Source organism: Felis catus, chromosome A2, assembly GCF_018350175.1.
Source record: "Felis catus isolate Fca126 chromosome A2, F.catus_Fca126_mat1.0, whole genome shotgun sequence".
Lineage (NCBI taxonomy): Eukaryota > Metazoa > Chordata > Mammalia > Carnivora > Felidae > Felis > Felis catus.
Window position 1 is genome coordinate 32,410,774 of NC_058369.1, and position 20,963 is coordinate 32,431,736.

Below are 20,963 nucleotides of genomic sequence, written 5' to 3' on the forward strand. Positions count from 1 at the left end.
TGCCAGTGTCTATCATATAATAAAAAAGAAAGACTGAAGAGGGCAGATAAAACAGTGGCCAAGAACAATGAGAATGAAAGAGCTGCCTAGTTTCAAATCCCTTTACCACCTGTTGCCTCATGTGTGGTCTGGAGGAAAGAGCTTGATTTCTCTATGTTTTAGTTTACTCCTGAGTGAAAGCACTACCTAGAGTGGTTGGGAATGTTAAATAAGATAATGCAGGCAAAGGACTTAGCACATAACCAAAGTTCAGCAAGGGCTATAATTATTATTGCTAACACCATTGTTATTAATAGTGTCCCCTCAGCATGCGCCCGTGGGTGCTTAGATAAGAGGCTTGCCTAGAAAACATGTGTGTGCTCATGAAGAAGTCTTGGCTCTTTTTTTTTCTACTTCTTATCCTTAGATCCCTTGGGAAATACATAGGCGGGGAGACAGCTTAAATTTGGGACTAGGCTAACAGAGGCCCAGGCAAATCCATCCTAGATTTATATACAGAGTAAATCCTGTGGCTACACTAGGCTGTGCACAGTTAACATTTCCCTCGGTGCTGTAAACCAGACGCCCCTCTCCTCCCCAACTGTTTGTAGCATATTAGGTGCAGATTTCACTAAACTCCTAAACAAGGAAATGACAGTACCCAAAGGAGATGGAAGAATGTCTTGTGTCCAAACCAAATAAAGGAGAGACCATAAATACCAGGGCTCTGAGACATCAACATTCATTCTCAGAAGGCCCTTCTTTCTGCTAAACCTGACTCTTTCATCCCCCAGAGCCTTGCCCTTGCGAACCTCCCTCCGAGTTGAGGCTAATGGCCAAACATGAGCACCTGGAGCTTTTATCACACCTGCTTCTAAAGAGGTCAACAAAGTTGGATATTGAATGTCCTACTGTCTGCTTTATGAGCTGAACATTGTATTAGGCTCCGGGGGCAAAAGACAGACACACACAATTCTTGCCCTTCTAGAGCTCATAGCCCAGTCAAGGATACAGACGTTAACCAAAGAATTTGTGGTTTGCACAGTGATGCAAGCAGAAGGAACAGGGCAAAGGCCCTGTGGCAGGAAGGAAGAAGGCATGTCAGAGGACATCAAGAGGGGGCCTGCTTGATTATAGGAGCAAACGGCATGGTACAGAATGAAGCTGGAGAAGAGAGGGAGGTCAGACCACAGCAACACGTACCCGCTCTAACAAATGCGGTCTTTCTGTGCCAAAAAGAACAAGAAGAAGCCAGTGAAATATCATAAGCAGATTGATGGGATTTGCATTTCAAAAAGATCAGAAGAGTACTAGATTGAACAGATCCATTAGGAAGCTATTACAGGTAGGTTGACAAGAGATGGGTGCTGACACTGGCCAGTGCTGATAGACAGCAAAGGGGAAGACAGGCAGGACGGACCCGAGAGGTGGAACTGAGATGAGGAAACAATACCTTAGATCGCAAACTAGGAAATGTATAGCTCCTGCCTCCTGAAAAAAATAATAACACGGGGATTTATAAGCCTTCAAAAGTAGAAAAGGAAAGGCGATTCAGTCTTAGTGGGCAACACTAATGATATTTACAAATCTATCCTGCTCCATTACAAACTTAGCTTAAAAACTTTATGCATGGTTTTGATAAGGGTGCCAAGACCATTCAGTGGGGGAAAGAACAGTCTTTAGAATGAATGGTGCTAGGAAAACTGGACAGCTACATGCAAGAGAAGGAAATTGCACCCTTACATAAGACCAAATACAAGTATTAACTCAAAATGGATCAAAGCCCCAAATGGAAGAGCTGAAACTACAAACTCTTAGAAGAAAACACAAGGCAAAGATCTTCACAACATTGGATTTGGCAATGATTCCTCGGATAGGACACCGAAGGAACAGCCAAAAAGATGGACAAATTTGACTTAGTGAAAATTAGATAATTGTGCCCATCCAAAGACACGGTCAACAGAATAAAAACGCAATCCACGGAATAGGAGAAATACTGGCAAATCACATATTTGGTAAAAGATTAATATGCAAAATGTATAGAGAACTCCTAAAACTCAACAACAAAAATGATTCAAAAATGGGCAAAGGACTTGAATACACGCTGCTCCAAAGAGCTACAAATGGCCCACACGTACATGAACAGATGTTCAATATCACTAATCGTTAGAGAAATGCAAACTGAAACTCCAGGGAGATGCCACCTCGCAGCCATCAGGAAGGCCGCCTCCCCAAAAATCAGAAAATAATGTGCTGCTGAGGACAAAGAGGAGTTGGAACCCTGGTGTCCTGTTGGTGGGGATGTAAATGCAGCCACTGTGGAAAACAGTACAGCATTGCCTCAAAAAATCAAAAGTGGCCCACCATATGATCCCCCAATTCTACTTCTGGTTATATACCCAAAAGAATTGAAAGCAGAGTTTTGAAGGCGTATTTGTACACCAATGTTCACAGCAGCATTATTCATAAGAGCTAAAATATGGAATCAAGCCACTGTCCACTGACAGAGGAGTAGATAAACAAAACGTGGTTTATCTCTACAACTGAATGTCATTTAGTCCTAAGGACGAACGAAATTCTGACACAGGTTACAACGTGGAGACAACTTGGGGGACATTATTCTAAACGAAATATATTATTCACCAAAAGACAAATACTGTGTGATTCCACTTCGAAGCGGTACTTAGAGTCATCAAAATCATAGAACCAAGAAAGCAGAAAGGTGGTCGCAAAGGCCTGGGGTTGAAGGGGAGACAGAGTGTTATTGTTCAGTGAGCACAGAGAGATTCAGTTTCACGAAACGAACAGAGTTCTAGAGATGGGTGGTGGTGATAGCAGCACAATATTGTGAATGTATTGAATACCACTGAACTTTGTACTTAAAAATGTATAAAATGGTAAATTTTATGTTAGGCAAAAATCAGGGGGAAAACTGGCACAAATTCAAGGATTCACGGTGAAGGGCACAAATGCAGCTTCACAGCATATGCTCTGGTTAGTTGCAATATATAATTCCATAATCAAAATTCCAAGTTAGAAATAAAACTATTTATAGCAATATAGATCACTTTACACTAGCATCGGAGTCAGAAGAGAGTGGGTTCAAATCCCAGCTCAGTCACTTCCTGGAAATTGACTAGTAATATCTCCGTCCTGACCCTCAGTTTTCTCATCAGTCCAATGGAAAGGATGAACCCTGCCTTGTAGGGTTATTATGAGGCTTGAAGGATATGACATAAGGATTAAATGTGGATCATGTGTATACACTGCCTAGTCCTGAGCTAGTTATATATATATATATATATATATATATATATATCCATATATATATATATATATATATATTTTAGCTCTTGTCTCCATCGATGACACACTGCCCGGCAGGAACAGACACAACAGGAAGAATGAAGGGTGATTTCTTTCAAGACAGGAAAGTCGTACCATGTCTCCATCCCCAGACAATCACCTTTAACAGGGGCTGGTGGATTTAGAATCACAGTAGAGAAACCTCTTAGAAGTAAAAGGATAGGGCAGTTTCAAACATTTTCAGACCACAAAGAGATACATTATAGGCTCTGAGCCAGTTACAAACTCTGCTGTTTTCCATTTGATCTGATTGTATTTCATTTAAAAAAAAAAAAAAAACAATCTGGTCACGACTCAACCAAAGTGAGGTGGTGTTTTTTTTTTTGTTTTTGGGGTTTTTTTTTTTTGACCCTGGGGTCATGACTCACAGTTTGAAAAACACCTGGTTAGGGAATTCACAGTGTGCGTCCTTCCGGGAAGCCTTCCTGGAACACCCTCACCCTGTGGAGGCTGTTCCCACACTTGAATTTCCTTGGCTTCAATGATTCCAGGCTATGCCTCACCATTTATTCATAATGCTTCTCTTGCTTCCCTAGATAGACTCCCCGTGGGTGTAGCCTTCCAAATCGACCCTCCTAGCCTCCTCCATTACTTCATATCCAGGAGACCTAATTTAAGAAGCTGGGACAGTTTAATGTATATTGAAGGTAGCACAGGTAGGGGCAGATGGCCAGGAGACTAGCATCTGGTCCAGTTAACCTGCTCTGGCCAAGCACTGGCTCTGTGCCTTGCACTGTGCAAAGCTCAGGAAGAGGACGGCTTTCTTCCAGATTCCCAGGGCCCTCGAGGCTAGGCATGTGCTCAGATTGTGGGAACAGAGCACACAAGCTTCAGCGTAAAGCCTCCGAGGGCTCCTGAACAGGGACACCTGGCACGATGAGACCTTTGCCCTGTGCAGAAACAGCTTCCTTAGCAATAAACAGAGCAAGACTCCGTCGCCTGAAGGCAGGGCAATGGCGCAGATGGCCTTGCGGGGCCTCAGCTTTGGGAAATAACCGTTTGCACTGGAAGCTCCCCCTCCCGTGTGAAACGCACGGAGAAGGGCAACTCTGCGCAGGCGCTTCCTTCCAGCAGGCTGGGAAAAGGAGCTGCTCTGATTTCTGCTTGACTGTTTAGGCTCGGGATGGACGTTCAAGACCGAAGCAGCTGAGAAACCATCCCGTTGCCGAATTGACTGCAGCCCCACTAGCGTGGAGAACAGCGTGGCTGTTGAAGAGGCAGACAGCAGTGGATTTCCAAATTGCCTCCCCCACTTCCAAGCCGTTTGACAATGAAGATACGTATATATATACACATATATATATACTTATACACACACACACACACACACACACATATATACATATATATACATATATATATACATATATATATATATATATATATTTTTTTTTTTTTTTTTTTTTTTTTTTTTTTACCTCTCTGAGCTTCTCTTTCCACACTGGCACATTGTAAATCTTTAGTAAATGGAAGCCAGAGTTATTATTTTTCAACACTCAATACAGCATAATTGAGGGGGAAAAAGGCAGTCACCTGAAACAGCTCTTCCTCCTTTCAGCCAAAAGGACATATTTTCCTAGTGAGAAAACGTGGATGCTAGCCCCCCCCCCCCCCCACCAATGCTCCTGGAACAGCAAGAGATTTTATCTCGGGAGCCTCTGTGTGATGCTAATGTACAAACATGACTTAGCGGATGATCACCTGTGAGCATTGCAGATAGAAGGATGCCTCTGGCATTGGCCACCTGTCCCGTGGGGGGACCTCCCAGGCTCAGGAGACTTCAGCCAGCCTCTGAGCTTTTCAGAAGCAGGTTTTAGTAGATACTCTTTGGAGGCCTCCCCGCTCCTCCCCTGGTTTTCCCCACACCTGCCAGGAGCCCTACCCCCTCCTCTGGGAAAACACACCCCTGGCCTGCTCCCTGTACTGACTCCCAAGGGCCTTCATCCTACGTGAAACTGTCCCTGAGGACCCCAGCCTCTATCAACCCTTCTTTTTGTTGAGGTCTTACAGTGAAAATCTAGCATCTAGAGCAATGCTGTCTCACAAGAATAGAATGTGAAAATAGAATTTTACATTTTTTAGGAGTAACATTAAAGAAATTTAAAAAAATAAGGTGAAATTGACTTTAAGAAAATATTTTGAAGTCTGCTGTGTGTTTCACGTTTACAGCATATTGCAGTTTGGACTAGCCACCTTTTGGGCGCTTCGTAGCCATGTGCAACAAGGAGATTTTGAAGACTGAATGTTCCCCTCAGAAAAAAAGTAAAATATTTCGTTAATATTTTTTCATATTGATTACACGTTGCAATGATAATATTTTGGATAAAGTGAGCTAGATAAAATATATTATTTCCATTGGACACTCCTTGGCTCTTTTTTTTTTTTTTTTCAACGTTTATTTTATTTTTGGGACAGAGAGAGACAGAGCATGAACGGGGGAGGGGCAGAGAGAGAGGGAGACACAGAGTCGGAAACAGGCTCCAGGCTCTGAGCCAGCAGCCCAGAGCCCGACGCGGGGCTCGAACTCACGGACCGCGAGATCGTGACCTGGCTGAAGTCGGGCGCTTACCGACTGCGCCACCCAGGCGCCCCAGCTCTTTTTTTTTAAGATTTTAAAAAGTTTATTCATTTTTGAGAGAGCATAAGTCGGATAAGGGCAGAAAGAGAGAAGGAGACACAGAATCTGAAGCAGAGGCTCAAGACTCTGAGCGTCAGCGTGGAGCCCAACACAAGGCTCGAACTCACCAACCGTGAGATCACCTGAGCATTCCACAAGCCCCCACTCCCTGGCCCTTAAGGGCCACTTCCTGCTCCTTTTACTAGAAAGCAAAGGCTTTCCCCCACCCCCTTGTACCACGTACTTCCCACACCTGGGTCTGCCCCCAAGCCGACAAGTGGATAGAGAAAAAGAAAAAATGCACAGTTACCCACCCCCAACTCTTCAAACGTAGTTCCTCTGGTCAGAGAGAAGGTTGGGGAGCCTGCCTAAACTCTGCTGCTGTTGCCACTGACCAGGACTACAGCTGACAGGTCTGAAGGTTGCCCACGGGCCGGAGGAGAAGGGGGAAGAAAAAACAAAAGAAAAGACATAGATTGCCACCACTCTCTCTGTTCCTTAGGGTCCCACTTACATTCCTTGGACTAGCAGCAGGGGCTCTTCTTGGGGTTCTTTCTCCCTGTAACCACATGCTGTTTCAGGATTCATATTGCCCTTGAGCCCGGACCAGAAAATGTGGGAGTAAAAACCTAGGAAATTCATGGTCTCAATTTTACTTAGAGTTCTGGCTTCTTTTTCTAATCCACCTGCTACCACTTACTTTTCAGATTCCTCAGATAGAAGCTGTGTGCATTTTGTCTAGGGTTTTTGCCTGCATTCAGTGGGGAAAATAAGGTAGAGTGTGTTTATGTCATTTTAACAAGAGCCAGAATCCTCAAGAAACATGTGTTTCAGTGTGTTGTATTGCATTCAGTCTCTATGACACTTGATCATACACAAATGGCATCTATAGAAACTTAGATTGGATTAATTAGGATATCATATTCTAGACCATGCCAAGTATCCACTATACTCACACACTTAGAATGGAACAGACTGCTTTTTACATTGAGAACAAACACAAAGGGATTTCAACACTTGTCCTTGAGTCAGGAATGAATGAAGGATAATCGGTGACTTTTTTCTTTGTGAAAAGTTTAAACATCTATTACCCCACATTACTGACTGTCACATATGTGTTTAGTTAGAGAATGTATATTACCTCCATGTTTTCAGACCACAGTTTTGTAAACATCTGACTTGATAAGGCAGCTGTTTTATTTATTTGGAATCTCTGATCATCACTCATAGTAGCCTTAAACTTCCTTTTATGGTAGACAATAGAGTTTGGAATTAAGTAATTAGGCATGTATTGCCGAGAAGAAGTACATCCATTTATATGGATTAACTAATTTCCCAAAGTATTGTCCACTTAACCAAAAAGGAAGTGATCCACACCTCTAAAAATCATTAGAGGGCCAGTCATTACTTCGGACACATGATGTGTTCACATACTCACACAGAGCTGATAATGCACTGATAAGGTGAGCCAAATTCCAGAAAATGTTGTGAAATAATTGGGTGGTTAAGAACATCACAAAACGGCAGAGTTATTGGAAATGATATCGTGGATATCTGCATAGTAATATGTACAGCACAAAATGTTTTTATTTAGTTGGTTATTCCTTCTTGTAGCCATCATTTATTAAGTGTCTATGATGTGTCATCTGTTTCCTAGACCCTCTCATATGCATAATTTGTGAGTAACCCCAGGTATGTTCTGCTTAAACCAAACCTTACACATAAAGTCTGAACTGACAGAACAGGTATACAGAGAAGTATACAAAGATAAGTTATTGAGTTCTTAAAACAACAAACTTCAAATTCTTTCCATTTACACGTATTGAAGCTACACACATTTTGGGGGACTAGAGACTCACTAAGTATAAGGGGCAAAAGCCAGGGCTTTGGAATCAGAAGCACCTAGATTCAAATCCTTAAAATTAGTTTAAACCTCGACCTAGTCATCTCTGACTTTCATGAGATAACAGTATCTATGTCAAAGGATTGTGGTCAAGTGTGTATGATATAATGCAGCTCAAGTTCATAGCACAAACAAACATGTGGTAAGCTCCCAATATCTGTTTAACTACTATATAAACTATAAAATTTGTATGATATATAAAGCAAATTATTTATCAATGGTTCATATATATATATATATATTTATATCAAATATATGAATTTGTTCTATTACCTATAAGTTTAGAAGAATGATTACATGTAGAAATAAGACAGGGAATATTCCGGAATCAAATACTTGAATTTTCATGTTTTCACAACTCCTGTCCTCTAAATGATATCAATTTAATACTTATCTTATTTTCTTGGGCTATTTTTATCTTTCTCACTTACTAAGCAACCATAGGGTATGTTTGAGGATCTAAGGAACCCATGTGAGACATCATCCTTGCTCTCTTGGAGTTTACTTGCTAAAAAGACAAGAGGTACTTGAAAAGGTAAATCTTTTGGAATGAGGATTATTTGTGTTGCTAAACTTTGTGCGGGGGGGGGGGGGGGGGGGGGGGGGGGGAAGAAGGCAAGTTCACTCACTCTTTATGTTTCCCTCACTGGGTGGTGGCTTTAATAAGATAAGAATACTTAAATGGTTATTTTCTTGTGCTTTCAAGTGGGGGTTGAGTCTTTGAGTGGAGTGAGCAGAATACAGAGATGATTGCACACTGAGATAGTCTGGGAAGTCGAGAATCATTTAAACAGTAATATAATTTGTTAAGTACCTCCTGGGGCCTAGGCTCTTTGCTAGATGTTTTCACACTTAACCCACACCATAAGGATGCGGTATTACCTCCATTCCACTTCTGTGGTCGGTGAAGCTTAGAAATGCTTAGTAACACGCGCAAAGTAAAGGAAGCAAAGCCCAGTGTAAACCCAGGAGGGTCTGGGTTTTTTGTTGTTGTTGTTGTTTTGTTTTGATATCAGTCCTTAGCTCAAGTCAAGAATAGGTAATGCCTTAAAATGCAGATGTCTGTTCCTCTTGAATACCTTCCCTTATCCTTTCTTCAATGGGTACAATTCTAATGATTAATGTGCGACCGCTGGGACCCTACCCGGCTCACTTCTGTCTGTGTCGGACATTGCTTAATTAATCACAGGGCTTTTGTCCACAGAAACTGGACTTCACTTCAGAATCCTTCTGAACACAGCATCCCAAAGCAGTCAATCTCAACCAACTGACCAAAATTAATACTAAAAATCTGTTTGATGTGTCTCCCATGACACCCTGCTAATGACTTTACTAATAGCACATATAAGACTACGTTTAAATGATTCGCTTCCCTTTTAGTTTTAATCCTAAGGCTTCGGTGACAGGACCATTCATCTTCCCAAATCTAGCCCCTGTCCACAGTCTGCCACATAACACAATAGGCACCAAGCAGAAGTTTTGTTGGATCCAATGTAAGAAAATACTTTCTGTTTAAACCTCTAGGACTACTAGGGGTGCCTGGGTGGCTCAGTCGGTTGAGCGTCCGACTTCGGCTCAGGTCATGATCTCGTGGTTCGTGAGTTCGAGCCCCGCATCGGGCTCTGTGCTAACAGCTCGGAGCCTGGAGCCTGCTTCAGATTCTGTGTCTCCCTCTCTCTCTGGCCCTTCCCCCCTGTCTCTCTGTCTTTCTCTCTGTCTCTGTCTCTGTCTCTCTCTCTCTCTCTCAAAAATAAATAAACATTAAAAAAAAAAAACAAAAAAAACCCTCTGACTACCAAAATGCTGAACATGTTATTGGCTAATAATTAGAATTGCTAACATTTATCAAGAATTTATTATTTGCCACAGATGGAACTAAGTACTTCACGTATATTAATTTTTAAATAGTGTTTAAACAAGGATTCCATGAGATAGTTACATTATCCCCATTTTATAAATAGTGATACTCCAGGTCAGAGGGCTTAAATGATTTGCACAAGGTCACAGGCCCAAACCCACATGTTCTGACCCCCAAACCATACACTTAACCACTACACTGGTTACAGCAAAAGCCCATATAGGATATAATTTTCCATCATACTCTTAACCACTACACTGGTTACAGCAAAAGCCCATATAGGATATAATTTTCCATGATACTCTTAACCACTACACTGGTTACAGCAAAAGCCCATATAGGATATAATTTTCCATCTCATGGCGTATTTATATAACTGTATTGCTGCCCATTACTGGCCTTCCAGAACTCAGCCAGGTGGTCCCTGAGCTTTATTTCAAAATTTTGCCAGAAAATTAACATCTTTCCCTGCTCTTCATTGGGCTCCTCCCGCCACAACAACAACAATCCCCCCAAACTTGTGAATTAACCGATGAGAAATAGATTAAGGTCCCGGAGAAGTCTCTCCCTCCTTTTCCAGTTCCTTATCCCCAAAACCATTTTCAACGTTTATTTATTTTTGGGACAGAGAGAGACAGAGCATGAACGGGGGAGGGGCAGAGAGAGAGGGAGACACAGAATCGGAAACAGGCTCCAGGCTCCGAGCCATCAGCCCAGAGCCCGACGCGGGGCTCGAACTCACGGACCGCGAGATCGTGACCTGGCTGAAGTCGGACGCTTAACCGACTGCGCCACCCAGGTGCCCCCCCAAAACCATTTTCGGGTCTACTCTGTGCTGGCCACCGTGGCAGGTGCCATAGGGTACAAAGTTGAATAAGACTTGCTTCCCCACATGAGCATACTCACAGTTTAGTACAGAAGGAGCTGCATAATAACCGTGGGCTGTTATTCAGAAAGGCAGGGAATGCTCTGGGTGCATGAGGAAGAGCCACTCCGCTTTGCCTGAGAATCTTGGATGGTGGCAGAGAATCATCCGGGACGCAGAGGAAGGAAGGGCACGCTGCAGAAAGAATATACGCAACATTGTGTTTCAGAGTCTAAATCCAGGCATTCCAGGGACATAACTGTCGATTTCAAGTCTCCGGTAGGTCCCTCCTGTCCCTGGCAACATGATTTGGGATCTTGTAAATCGAACTCCAGTAGATGTGCCCTGGAGGTCTAGAGTTCCCGGCATTGAGGCGACCTCTGTACATATGTTTCCTACACCGACACATGGAAATATTCTTCTATTTATTTATTATTTCAGTGCGGTGGTTGATCATGGTGGTTGAAGGGTTATCACGAGTTTTTGAGGATTTTAGTGCACCTTTTACATACCCTGAGGGTCCACCTTCTGAAATCAATGAACGCCTCACGAGCATATTCTTCCAGAACTGAGACCTTCAAAAAGAGGCACATAAGTTCCCCAATTTCCTATGAAAGACATTATTCAAGTGTCCTCAAGTGACAGATGGTCTAATAATTTGCAAATACGTGCTCCTCACACTCTGAGGTCAGCTCTGTTTTACTTAAGAGCTTTCACTCACATGAGTACCATCTGGAGCCCACATCCTCTATCGTGGGCTTCAAATAAATCCTGATTTACCTCAGAAATATTTGCCAAGAGTCTGCTTGCTAGAAAAATTACCAGTTTCTCTTCTTTGAGGACTGCCTTTGCAGTATATGAAACCTACCTAGTAGGCGTCCATTGGAATACTCTTTAAATTTTTTTTTCAACGTTTATTTATTTTTGGGACAGAGAGAGACAGAGCATGAACGAGGGAGGGGCAGAGAGAGAGGGAGACACAGAATCGGAAGCAGGCTCCAGGCTCTGAGCCATCAGACCAGAGCCCGACGCGGGGCTCGAACTCCTGGACCGCGAGATCGTGACCTGGCTGAAGTCGGACGCTTAACCGACTGCGCCACCCAGGCGCCCCTGGAATGCTCTTTAAAATGCTACAAGAAGATACCTGTTGAGACAAAGATTTGGGGAACTGAAGCTAAATCTTCTTTTTCTTTTTCTTTTTGGTATGTGTGGCGGGGGGGGTAGTCTGCCAAGATTAAATCATTTTCTTTTAGCCGAAGCATCCTAATCCAAATTAAAGCTGCATGTGCTACATCATCATCCCGAATGAATACCGCTGAGGTTTCTTTGCCAAGCATCTTTTCAGCTAGCAGAATTTGTAAGTCTGGGGCACATTTTGATCCGATGATGTTATGTACGTAGAAGAATGAATGAGTGCTTGAGGATGAACTTCAAACCGTGAAGGAATCATGCGCTATTGTGTTCTTTGAAAAACCTGAAGAATGCTTTTGTGGGGTCCACCCCCTAGCATGCTGGTGGAAAGTTTGTGGCTAACACCTGGCAAAGGGAACCTGGGGGCTGGTGCTGAGGTCTTCTCTCCGGGGCAAAAACCAAGGTGCATATAAGATTTTATCAATAATTCCAAGGTGTCATCCAAGCCCAGGCCTGGGTCCACAGCACTCTGGAAAATGCCTTAAGCATTGGAGCTAAACCACTGAGAAAGGCAAGGAAGCTCATCTAGCTACTCTGTTTTTGTGCCAGTCCTTAAACCCACAGACGCTCTGAGCACTGGCCAGCTTGCCGGGACTGGAAATGGACCACTCCTGTCCTTTCACACTGACTTCCGCCTGAGAGCAGGAAGGCATCCCTTTCCTCTCCAAAGTGGACCCGGATGCAGCAGATTCAACTGGTTTTAACTTTTTTTCAAACTTGATTAATAGTCATTTGAGTCAATTCCGGGTAGGAGGTCGGTCCTGCACACATAATTTTTTTTGTATATAGGGAAGTGAGTAATTCTTAAGTTTTAGGGCAGGAAGAAAATCTGGAACTTTACCAAGTTTATTACATTTGGGGGGAACAATTATAAAAGGTTTTTTAAAATAAATTTAGGAAATCACACACAATTCCATTATCTAACAATAGTGTTTTTGCCACTTCCATGTTTAAAAATCTAGTCTTTTCAATATTAAAACTATAAAAATGGGATGATGGCACCTAATATTTTGCAGAATACATTTCATTATTAAAAACTTTTGATCATTTTTTGATACCCATAATTCCTAAATATATTCAAAAAGTTGACATGCAGCGTCACCTAATAATCCACAGAATCCTCTTTGGAAACGCTGTAAAAAATCAAACCAGAAAATATCTCAAGAAAGTTAACAGAGAAGGCTCTAGTAAGAAAAAAACTGGGTTTGAATCCCAGTTCTCCCACTAACCAACCAAAGAAGCATGAACAATGCATAAATAATTCAAGTCATAACCCTTTAGTGACCACCTGCTATGTGACAGGGACTTTGTGAAGGGTCTTGCCTGTGTTAATTTCACTTGAGCCCGGAACCCCATATGGCTAGTGCTATTAGTATTCCTACTTTGCGGATGAGGATATAGAGGCTAAGGAATGTTTCCTGCATAAGATCACAAAGCGAATCAACACCAACTCGATCTGGCCTGTATCCACTCCACCAGACTGAGTTTCCCTGATGCTCCTCCTCTGACTCTTGGAGACCTGGTCCCCGCCCCACCTCCTTCCCCACCGCTGTTAGTTCCCCTAACACTGGGCTATTTCTCACTCCCAGCCTTAGCACCAACTCTAACACTCAACCCTCCCCTTCACCCTTTATGTTTCCCTCTCCATGCCACTTGCTCCAGGAAGCCTTCCTGATACTTGGTTATACACTCTCTTCATTATATATTCTCTTCATTCATAGGCACATGTTCATTAAGAACACTTATGGGGATTAATTCTTTTGGTAACTATGAGTTCACCTTCCATCTCCCCTGCTAGACTGAGGCTCCAAGGTGCCCTCACATCTGTATTATTTACCCCCACAATGTGAATAAGTGACTCATTCTGAAGTCTTTAAATGGCAAGGTGGTCAGTTCCTATTAGCTCTTTTCTAAACCTGTGGCTTTCAGCATGACAAAAGAAAAGTATAAAAGATGAAAGAAATTGCTCAGTTAACTTGCAGGACTTTGGGTGAGTAGCCTTGAGACCCTGGGGGTTTTGAAAGCCGGGTCCATCCTCTGTTTCTTTTTGAACAGAAGCTTGAATCTGCACACACCGTTTTTGCCGAGAGAGAACATGAATGGCTATGGAGGAAGTGCATTTATACTGCTTTTTCAGCCCCATGAAGCTTTAAGCCCACGGAACTGTCACTAAACAAAAATTTGATCGCGGCCACCGAGCTTCTCCCACTATAATTAAGACTGGAATAAGAGGTCCTAGAGTGGTTGTGCTAAGGCTCAATTTCTCCTGTGAGGGGCACCCCTGCCTCAGTTTCCATGGCCAAATAAATAAAGGAAATGCTGCATCAAAACTTGTCTTGAAAATTCACAGGGCACGTTAGCACATTAGTCAGACTGGGAGGTCCTGTGGGGAGAAAAAAAAAAAAAACAACTATGTAACTTTGTTCAGTTCCTGAGTTTATTTGGCCATGTTTAGTCATAGAATGCTGCCTTGGATTAGACTATGCCAGAAGCAGACCCTGAGATAAGGATTTAAGTGCAAGAAGGTTTATTTGGGAGGTGAATTTGTAAAAAGCACCAGAAGGGGAGAAAGGGAGTGAGACTGGGGAGGGAAGGAGGCCGATGCAGGGTGCGTGAATGAGCAAGTTTACCCCTGTAGGCAACTCAAAGGCAGCCTCGCTGGGGACCCATGGAAGAGGCTCAAAAAGGTGACCCATCTCAGCAGTGAGGAAACTGGATTTTATTCACCCACTCTCATCAGTCATACACTGAGGGCTGCTTTGGGGGCCACTAGCTTCCTGCATGGTAGCGGGAGCATGATGTCAGGCAAAGAGTAGCAGGTGTTTACAACAGAGCCCTGGGTGACATGCACAGGGACTGTGAGGGCTGAGAGGAGGTGGGTGGGACCGTGTCTGCTGCACCAGTGTCCCTCTCCGCCTTTTCTTTTTTCACACGGGACACCCATTCACACCTGGTGGACGTGGTAGGTGAGGACCAAAATCTGGAAAACAAAATTCCAAAATTTGAAATTCAAGCAGTTCGATGAGTTCCCAGAAGCTATCCTTCAGCTGAACACATGGAGTGAATGCTATGCTGCAGTTTGCAAAACCCCAAAGGAAATTCCTGTGAATGCCACCAAATACCAAACATATAAATCTCAAGGCTCAGCAGAAATAGCCTTGGAAAATCGTAACTTATGGGATGCTACATCAAAAAGCCTTCTAGGGATCCAAACTTAGAATGGGGTTCTAACCCAGGCTGTCTGTGAAAGCGAAAAACCCTATTTCCCACAGCCAAGAGCACCTTGTCCTACCGATGCATGGTGACAGCAGGCTACGTCCACAACAAGCTAGGGCTTGTCATGTAGAGATACAGACAAAGCCGGAGAGCTCCGGGGAACCCCACTCTTATGGACTGTCCTACAGTCAAGCAAAGTCAGACAATATAATATCAAGAAACCAATAGAGAAAATAGCCATCGATGGTGGTACAGACTATGGAGGCATTAAAATGGATAATGGGAGAAAGAGCAGCTGGGGGGAGAATCACTTTAGGCCGAGTGATCTGGAATGGCATCCTTAAGGAGGTAAAATACGACCTGTCACCTCCTTGCTTCAGTGGGAGAGAAAGAGGGGATTTTAGGAGGATGAAATAGCAATTTCAAAAGCCCTGAGGTGGGAATATGATTGGAGTATTTAAGGACTCAAAACAGGGGCCTGGAGTGTCCTGAGGGAAGGGTAGAGTGCTAACAGTAAGGTTGACAAGGAAGGCTACAGTTGTAGTGTTGTGAGTACAAATTTGGTGTATTTTCCCATCCTTTTCATTGTTCCTAAGGAAAAAAAAAAAAAAACTCTCCAAAAGCATCAGGGAACATTTGCTGAGTACCAAATGATGCTCCCATGGTCTAGATCCAATTCTATCTCCAGGCAGCCATCTTTTTTTTTTTTTTTTTTTTTTTTTTGAGACAGAGCACCAACTGGGGACAGGGGTGGAGAGGTGGAGAGAGAGAGAGAAAGAGAGAGAGAGAGAGAGAGAGAAGAGAGAGAGAGAGAGAGAGAGAGAGAGCGCACATCCCAAGCAGTATCCACACTCAGTGCAGAGCCCAACACAGGGCGCGATCCCACGACCCTGGGATCATGAACTCAGCCGAAATCAAGAGTTGGGCGCTCAACGGACTGAGCCACTCAGGTGTCCCCAGACAGCCATATCAATAATCTCATCTCATTCTTCAGCATCTCCCACCAAGATCTCAAGTGGCCTCAGAGATTAAAACCTGACTCTAAAAGCTGAATGCTGACCTACCCTTCAAAAGTCTTACAGCCCAGTCCCCAAAAAGCAATAATGCAAAGAAACAGGGCACAGTGTTGCTAGGACTCACTTTTTGCTGGAAAGATGTCTGCTGAGCATACACCATCTGATCTCACCAATGGCTTCAACCGAACCTTCGAGGCATACCCCAGGGCTGTCCCCTCCGGATTGCCATTCACTGACTCTACAGGAAGGATCCCAGTGGCGCAGTCACAAGACTCCCTCAGGCTGTCCCCTGAGGATGCTATCGGATAGGCTGTCTCAGGAGTGCACTTGGCCTTGTGTGGCAAGAGAAGGTTGCTTCTTCACCCTCTGGCAAAGCCTAGGCCAGGAGATGAGGGGAAAGAAGAGGCTAGGTCTTGGCCTTTAGGGACAGGGACATCACAACAGAGGGCTCTGTCATCCTGCAGGAGCCTGGACAAACCTCAATTTTCTTTCACTGGCAGTTCCTGGGCACCTGATGTACGCGGAGCAGGGCGCTTCTGCAGAAGTGAGTCAGGCACAGACCCTGCCCTCAAGGTGTTTGTTATCCTGTAAAGAAAGAAACACTGGCCACTCCTGGTAGTAGCAAGCAGAATGGAATCAGGGTCCAAAGGGACATTCGCACAGAGAACTTCAGGACAGTCAGGGGAAGGGAAATTCATAAGCTCCCTGGCTTTCTTTGGCTTTGATGGCAGTCAGCTGGGCTGACCAGGTATGTGTAGGACTTTATGGCTCCCTTGTCACACGGATGAGTCAGGCTTTTTGGGGCTGAGGGTGAGGCGACACTATGTCAGGCAACGGAGCACTATTGTCCAGAGACACGGGGAAGTGAGCAGGAGGAAAACAGCTCATGGAGACCTGGAACAATGTCCCCTGTTCCTCATAATGACAGCCACTCTGAGATGTCTTCTCAGAAGAGAGTTCTCTCTCCCACTCTCACTACCCCCACCTTTTGCTTCTGCTGTTGCCCCTACATCTGGGTCCTCTCAAGATCTTTTTAACAGGCTCCTAGACCGACAGTCTGTTGGGTGTGAAGGTTACACTTAACCTTGGGCAGGTTGCTTCATCTCTGTGTGCCTCGGTTTCCTTATCTGTAACAGGTGGATATTAATAGTACCTACCTCAAATGGAATCTGTGAGGGTTAAATGAATTAATACACAGAGACAGAATGGTGCTGTCTCTGTCGTCAGGCTAAGGTGCTTATCTCTGGTTCCCTAACTGTGGCCAGGGTAACATGCTCTCGTGGACGAAACGGCTATTTACCAGTTACATTTACTTGGAAGGCAGCTGGGGATATTAGACGTGTTAAGGTTTCCTGGATGCTTAGAACCTCTTAGATTCCTCTCTTCTATATCACAGTATATTTCAAAACAAATTTTAAAACTTAAATGCTATCAGAAACGAATACAGGATCATTAAAGACCAGTTAGGAAAAAAAAAGGGTCTAGCAAAAAGCAGATGAGCATCAGAGTAGAGGTGGAAGGAGTCACTCTCCCGACTCTACAGTAATCCTGCTAATTCCATGTGGTCTGCATGGAGCTGACCCCACTGCAGGGGTGGGCCCATGGACCAGGCTGTCTCTCCCTTAGGACTTCTGCTGTACCTAGTGAATGATGCTCTTTTCTCCCGGGACCCTTAAGAGATAAGGTTGAATATGTTTGAAGATTCTGACGGTGAAGAATAGAGAAGCAAGCACATTCCAGCTTTCTGGATGAAAAGAAAGAAGGGTGGGAAATGGAAGATCTCCAATGACAGTTTGAGGACCTGCGTCCAGTGGGTCCCCAAATGATAACTTCTATTTATTGGCCAAAAAGTTATATGAGCGAATATGTTTCTTTCATATATTTTTTTCACTTCAACTTGTTTTGGCTGAGATTCCGTTACTTGTCAATGAAATAATTTTGACCAACCATCCAGAAATAACCACATTTGCACTTGTGTATATTTCCTTCCAGTCTTTTTTTTTTCCCTCGCTCAATCTCTCTGCATAGTTTTTTTTTTTTTTAAATGGAAGTGGATCTTGATCTACAAATTTTAGTATTTTTTTTCCTTCCTGATCCTGTTATAAAATTTAGTGCCTTTGATTAGCATCTAAGTCTTTTGGGGAGAGGGCAGAAGAATTTCTGCTGCCCCCACCCTTCCCTGTCACCCTTCTGATCCCTGGAAGGTATTTCAGAGGCCAAGGGGCTATCCCGTGACATCCACAGATTGGCAGTTCCTTCCACGCTCAGTTCTATACCGCTGAGCTGGAGACCATCAGCTTTGATAGAAACTTTGGCCTTAGGTCAGCTTGGACTCCTGCCTGGTCTTTCAAAGCACTTTCCTTTTAAAGCCTCCAAACCCAGCATTTTCCATAAACATCTTGCTGCTTTTTTTTTTTTTTAAGTGGAGAGAAATTCAAGGGTGAGCATATTGTATATTAATGGTGGTCGAGAGACATGCAACATGGACAGGAGTTTCAGGAATCCAAAAAGGGATGCACAGCATGCATTTGACTGGCAAGCAACCATTCGGAGGATAATTAAAAATTGAAAATGCTGTAATCACATGGTAGGAATTATACCTGCGATTCCTAAAGAAAATCTGAGATGAAGCAGCCTTTGCTTTATAATTAGCATGATGAAATAATACAGGCTACAGAACATTTGCTAGCAATTATGGCTTGTTTGCTCTGCTTATAGCTCAAAAGCAACAGCAACGTTTGTTTTGCTAATCTCTCCTCCGGATTTGTGAATTATTTGTTTTTATTATCTTAAAGATAAACTGGAAAGAAAAATCCAACGCAGGGGGAATTTTTATAAGACAGAACACTCGAGTTGTCTTTGGATGTGGACACCACACTTAATTTAATAAAAACCAAAGCAGACCATGTTGGAAGCTCTAACGGAGGAATGTGTTTATAATGAGGGAAGTGCCACAGGTCAGAAAACAAACATGGGCTTTGAAACTGGGGATAATGGTCATACCCGTGATTCCTTATTCTGCCGGGTGATTCTGAACAAGTCATATCACCTTCCTGGATTCTGACTGCCCTCCTCTGCCTAGTGATAGCAATCATACCTGCCCATCTCAGAGGCTATGAAGAATGCAGGAGATAGCATGCTTTTGATTATGAAGAGTGCTTTTATAAATCCAAAATGATAACACTATTATAGTGTTCAGATACTGTTCTCTAGAACTTACAGAGGGCTCGCACATCTAACAGATGCTGCTGTTATAATTCCTACCCTTCTTCCCCACCTTGTAGATCACAGATGTCAGCTACTTGAGTAGAGATACTGTTTGAGGGTCAGACAGTCAGGGATTTTAACCTCAGCGTGGGCTGTGTGACCTTAGGCGAGTTAGTGATCTCTCCGGTCTTGGAAACATCCTGTGTGCGGTGGAGATAAAGAAACACGTGCCTAAGGGTGCCTGGGTGGCTCAGTCGGTTAAGCGTCTGACTTCGGGTCAGGTCATGATCTCGCGGTTCTTGAGTATGAGCCCCACATCCGCCTCTGTTGACAGCTTGGAACCTGGAGCCTGCTTCGGATTCTGTGCCTCCCTCTTTCTCTGCCCCTCCCCGACTCACACTCTGTCTCTTTCTCTCTCTCCCTCTCTCTCTGTCTCTCTTTCAAAAATAAATAAACATTAAAAGAAAAATTAAAAGAAAGAAGGAGAGAAACACCTGCCTAACTACCTGAAACCTTTCTGGTAGATAGCAGGTACACATAACTAATTACAGAAAGCAGTAACACTCAAGTATTAGGGTCAAATAGGCTGATAAATGGGTACAGCAAAATTATAACAACATCGTAACAGCTGTCGTGTTTTGACCACCTTCTCTGCCTTGAGTGCCCTTCTAAAACTTTCACATGTATTAACTAAATGATGCTCACAGCGCTTCTATGATGAAAGGACTGTCATTCTCAATTTATAGATGAGTAAACTGAGGCACGCAGGGATGAAATATCTTACCCAAGACCATCCAGCTAATAAGTGGCCCAGCTGGGATATGGCGCAGGAAGTCTGGTCCCAGAGTCTGCACCTGTAACTTTCATACTGCACTGTCTCTCTAATTGCTAACATTTATTGAGTGCTATGTGAACATTGTTCTACCACTTTTCTAAGTGGGTTACAATGATTAACTCCTAATATTCTGAGCAAGCCTTTATTAGAGTTATTGTTTAGTTTTCAAAAAATGACGCCTAGTTAAATTTGATTGTCAGATAAATGACAAATAGTTTTTATTATAAGTATGGCCCAGGCAATATTTGGGAGGTACTTATACTAAGAAAATATTGTTTACCTGAAATTAAAATTAAAATTTAACTGGGCATTCAATATTTTATCTGGCAATCCTACCTGGGGTAGGTGGAAACTAATCTAGTTCCTTGTTTTGAGCAGACTTCAGGAAACAGTAATTTCTACCATTATTGGTATTTTCAGGTTATTCTGACATCTGTTTAAATTGTTCCCCTAGCCAACTAAAATGAGAAGCTATATGCATACAAAGAGTAATAATTATGATATACTAATAAAACCTTAAAATAATGGTGCCTCTGTAACTTGTAGAAACTATCCAAATGGAGTCTCATGACAATCTTGTAAATATTATCTCTATTTAATAATGAGAAAATGGAGTCTCAGAGCCATTAACTAATTTGCCAATAATTATTGGCACGCAAATAAAAAAGCTAAATACAACATTACACTGTGGTTCCTAGGATATGAGAGTCGTGCCATTGTATCTCAGGGTTTATAATGACGAAAGTTAGTTAGGAGTTTGGATTCTAGCCCCAATTTCCATTAATGGCAGGACACATCTAAAAACTCAAGGCACAGTCAGCTCTATAAAACGAGTCAGCAGTAAAAGAAAAGGCAGATGGAAAAAAATAACATCTTCAAAATCACTATTAAATGGTCCAAAAGATCATCT

The 20,963-nt window shown here is 43.1% G+C and overlaps 1 protein-coding gene and 1 long non-coding RNA gene across 19 annotated transcripts in view; one reads left to right on the forward strand and one right to left on the reverse strand.

Annotated features, from left to right (window-relative positions):
- Window positions 1-20,963, forward strand: part of LOC102899165 — a 337,155-nt gene that overhangs the window by 230,016 nt on the left and 86,176 nt on the right. The gene's annotated exons all lie outside the window — the stretch shown is intronic.
- LOC111559434 overlaps window positions 1-20,963 on the reverse strand; it is a 464,969-nt gene that overhangs the window by 221,597 nt on the left and 222,409 nt on the right. For 10 of the 11 annotated variants that reach the window (XR_006593861.1, XR_006593869.1, XR_006593870.1 and 7 more), the window contains one exon: window positions 10,630-10,783. This is a non-coding gene — a long non-coding RNA (uncharacterized LOC111559434). Of the gene's footprint in view, window positions 1-10,629; window positions 10,784-16,135; window positions 16,388-16,489; window positions 16,597-20,963 lie in introns of all 11 variants that reach the window. The other variant, XR_006593864.1, reaches the window with a different exon arrangement.